We start from the raw sequence: 3,288 nt of genomic DNA, 5'->3' as shown, positions 1-3,288 counted from the left end.
GAATATATATATACATAAAGTGTATATATAATATACATATATATACAACCACATATATATATATATATGAGTGCATATATATATATGTGAGTGCATTTATATGGTATATATTTATGTGTATAAAACGTGTGTATATATGTACACACACACACATATATATATATATCTAAGGAAGAAATAAAACTATCTGTTCATAGATGACATGCTTATCTATGTAGAAAATCTGAAAGAATCAAAAAAATATACTCAAGGAACTAATAGATAATGACCGCAAGGTTGCAGGATACAAGGTTAAAAACAAAAGTCAATTGCTTTCTTATAGAAGCAATGGACAAGAGGAATTTAAAATTTGAAATGTAAAACACATTATTTACATTAGCACACACAGAAGAAATACTTGGTGTCTTAATTCATTTTCTACTATCATAGAATACCATAAAAGGTGTATTTTATAAACAAGAGAAGTGGGTAACCGACGTCTGGACCCGAGGCGGTGGCGGCAGTAAGCGGAGCGACCCCCCCCCCCCCAGCTGGCGCGGGGCCACAGCCAGGAACCTGAGGCCCAGCCTCGCGCGTAGGCGCTGAGCCCGCGTGGCAGTGAGCAGCCTGCAGCCCGGGCGGCGAGGCCTCCTCCCGACTGGCGGGCTGCAGCGCCCTCGATGGGGGTGTGGGCTCCACCGAGCAGGACGCAGGTGGGCCAGGGCCGTGGGCCAGATAGGAGGCCGCTGGGCCCGCTCGCCCGCGCAGGTAGATGCAGCGCTGCAGCGATGCACTGCCCTTCTCTGCATCCGATGCAGAATTTGATGCTGTGGTTGGATATTTAGAGGACATTATCATGGATGATGAGTTCCGGTTATTATGGAGAAATTTCACGGACAAGTATTACCAGGAGTTTGAAGACACAGAAGAGAATAAACTCATCTGTACGCCCATTTTTAATGAATAGATTTCTCTGGTGGAAAAACATTGAAGAACAGCTGCTGGAGTGGATGCCTGGATTTAAACCTGGCCTTTCACAACTACATTACAGCGCCACAAAGATGAAGTGGCTGGTGACATATTCAATATGCTGCTCACATTTACGGATTTTCTGGCTTTTAAAGAAATGTTTCTGGACTATAGAGCAGAAAAGGAAGGCGGGGGATTGGACTTAAGCAGTGGCTTAGTGGTGACGTCATTGTGCAAATCATCTTCTAGGCCAGCTTCCCAGAATAATCTGCAGCTCTAGGTCCCACCTCCAGGCAATGAACAGGATCATTCTAGATGTCACTAGTCTAATAGACTCAGAGAGACTTCAGCTAATGACCACAGAAGAGTCCGTCTCGGAAAGACTCTGTTCTGCAGCCCTTGGTTTGTGTTAAGTATTGATAGGTCAGAAACAACATGACTAGACATTTGAAACCACTTCTGCTGTGCCATCTTGTATTAGTGCTCTTCCCCTCCCCAACTAGTCACCTCTCAGCCCATGTCAGCCATTCCACCTGGGGGCCCTTCCCCAGTACAGGTCGGTGTGTTTACCACCATGAACTCTCTTCTTCCCAGCAGAAGTCCTTTGAACGAATCCTTTGTACACTTGCTGTTCTTTTTTACATGGGTCAGAGTTTCAGTCCTTCACCCTCAGTGGGGTTTTTGTTTGGGAATATTTAGGGAGTTACTGGAGCCAGATGCCTGCCCTAAGATTTCTGTATCTCCTCTGATCGCAGCTTGTGCTGGCTGGCTGTGGGGATCAACCGAGAGAGATGTCCTTTACTCTAAAAGCTACCTGTGAAAGTCAACTCCCAGTCCTAACATACACAATCCTTGTAACACTGTCTTCTGCTGGTCCTGATATAGTTCCACTGTTTCTAGAAGTCTCTTTCAAGCATTATTTTTGAAAAAATATTTTTTATAGATGAATACTCAGGCAAACTTAATGGATATGATCTTGGAACTTCCATGATTATCCACCTAAAGATCAAAGTATCATATGCTATGTGCTTTTTAGTCATTAGTGCTGTGAAGGTAAAAGTTCTTTTCACATGGGCGCACCTGTTTTACCAGCACCCATGAACGTCTGCTGTGTGCTGGAAAAAGGCTGGAGCTACCTGCTGTCACAGCACGTCAGGTGTGTTTGTGCATGTTTGCTTAAAGTCCTTTCTGTGTAAGCCAGTTGGTTGGGTTTTTTATTGGGGTAGGTAAGGATCTGCAATTTCTTCTTCCTGTCAGAATCTCTCCTGCCAAGATGGTGTCCACTGGTCTAGCTCAGCATGAGTAGGAGGCAGTGGACAGCTTTACTGGTTATCTCTCAGCTTTGGTTTAGTACAATGTTTGGTTTAGTACTGACCAGAAAACATGTATGTTGCATCCCTGGAAAGAAGAAGAAAACAGTTCAATTCCCAATGTGTACTTTTGATTTTATTTTTTATAGTAAAAATAAGAATCTGTGCTGACTTTTCACTTATCTGTTCTGGTTTTAAAGGATGAGCTATAAGCTATATGTTTTTCTGTGCTAATGTGTCATTTATTACTTTTTGTACCATGAGTAAAATTTGAGGTATTTTGCAAGAACCATCATTCTAAAAAAAACAAAAAACAAAAAACAATAGAAGTATTATTTGACTCACGTTTCTAGAGACTGGGAAGTACAAGATCAAGGGATTGCATCTGGTGAGGGTCTTCTTGCTGTGTCATAACATGATAGAAGGCAACAGATGGCAAGAATGTATGCACTTAGGGCACAAGAGAAGGAGGCCAAACCCACCCTATCAGGAACCCACTCCCATGATAACTAGCAAAATAGCATGATGGCATTAATTCCTCTTGTTCTAATCATGTCTTATAGGTCCCAACTTTTAACACTGTTGCATTGTAGATTGTTTATAACACATGAACTAAATATTCAATGTAATCAAAATCTCAGCAAGTTATTTTGTATATCAACAAACTGATTATAAAATTTATATGGTAAGAAAAGAAGACCCAGAATAGCCGACTCAATATTGAAGGAGAAGAACACAGAGGACTGATACTACCTGACCTTCCTATAACAACACAGTAACCAAGACAGTTGTGGTGTTGGCCAAAGAATAGACAACTAGGTCAATGGAACATAATGGCCCAGAAATAGACTTACATAAATAGTCAATTGGTCTTTGATAAAGGAGCAAGGACAATACAATGAAGAAGACAGTCTTCAAAAAATAGGTGCTGGTACAACTGGACATATTTAAAAAAAAAAAAAAGTAAACACAGACACATTATATCCTTCACAAAAATTCACTTAGAAGGGATTATAAATATAAAACACAC

The 3,288-nt window shown here is 41.2% G+C and overlaps 1 pseudogene across 1 annotated transcript; it reads left to right on the top strand.

Annotated features, from left to right (window-relative positions):
- The first annotated feature begins 775 nt into the window (after positions 1-775).
- LOC306660644 (ADP-ribosylation factor-like protein 2-binding protein) lies at positions 776-1,381 on the top strand (annotated as a pseudogene). The gene has a single exon. The product of its transcript is annotated as an ADP-ribosylation factor-like protein 2-binding protein (transcript).
- Positions 1,382-3,288: the final 1,907 nt, after the last annotated feature.

Source organism: Sciurus vulgaris, assembly GCF_902686455.1.
Source record: "Sciurus vulgaris genome assembly, chromosome: 5".
Taxonomy (NCBI): Eukaryota; Metazoa; Chordata; class Mammalia; order Rodentia; family Sciuridae; genus Sciurus; species Sciurus vulgaris.
This window is presented reverse-complemented; position numbering and strand designations above follow the sequence as displayed.